Source organism: Sceloporus undulatus, chromosome 7, assembly GCF_019175285.1.
Source record: "Sceloporus undulatus isolate JIND9_A2432 ecotype Alabama chromosome 7, SceUnd_v1.1, whole genome shotgun sequence".
Taxonomy (NCBI): domain Eukaryota; kingdom Metazoa; phylum Chordata; class Lepidosauria; order Squamata; family Phrynosomatidae; genus Sceloporus; species Sceloporus undulatus.
In genome coordinates this window covers 6,010,533-6,011,371 of record NC_056528.1, presented here as the reverse complement: position 1 = coordinate 6,011,371, position 839 = coordinate 6,010,533, and the positions used below count along the sequence as shown (strand labels likewise).

Sequence of the window (839 nt, the reverse complement as noted above, 5' to 3'; positions counted from 1 at the left end):
AGGAGGAGGAAGAGAGAGAAAGAGAAAGAGGAGGAGGAGGAGGAGGAGGAAGAGAAAGGAAGAGATAGAGGAGGAGGAAGAGAGAGAAAGAGAAAGAGGAGGAGGAAGAGAGAGAAAGAGGAGAAGGAGGAAGAAAGAAAGAAAGGGAAAGAGGAGGAGGAAGAGAGAGAGGAGGAGGAGGAAGAGAGAGGAAGAGATAGAGGAGGAGGAAGAGAGAGAAAGAGGAGGAGGAAGAGAGAAAGAGGAGGAGGAGGAGAGGGGCCGTCTTCTTCCCAGGGGCCACAGGGACACCAGGCTTCGGCAAGAGGAGCACAAGGGGACCCCCAACTCAAGCCAAGAGAAGACTTGCTGATGGGGAAACATTGGGCAACTCTTCAGTCATTCCCCTCTGGACAACTATTCCGCAGTTATTCCCTATGGCCAACTATTTCCCAATGATCCCCTATGGCTAACTACTCCCCAATGTTTCCCTATGGCCAACTATTCTGGAGTTATTCCCTATGGCCAACTATTTCCCAATGATCCCCTATGGCTAACTACTCCCCAATGTTTTCCTATGGCCAACTATTCTGCAGTCATTCCCTATGGCCAACTATTCCCCAATGTTTCCCTATGGCCAACTATTCTATAGTCATTCCCTATGGCCAACCATTCCCCAATGATCCCCTACGGCCAACTACCCCCCAATGATCCCCTATAGCCAACCATTTCCCAATGTTTCCCTATGGCCAACTATTCCGCAGTTATTCCCTATGGCCAACTATTTCCCAATGATCCCCTATGGCCAACTATCCCCCCAATGATCCCCTATAGCCAACTATTTCCCAATGTTTCCCTAT

The 839-nt window shown here is 49.5% G+C and overlaps 1 protein-coding gene across 1 annotated transcript in view; it reads left to right on the top strand.

The window, feature by feature from the left end:
• The window catches only part of CFAP74 (cilia and flagella associated protein 74), an 85,462-nt gene that overhangs the window by 2,749 nt on the left and 81,874 nt on the right, over positions 1 to 839 (top strand). The window lies entirely within an intron of this gene.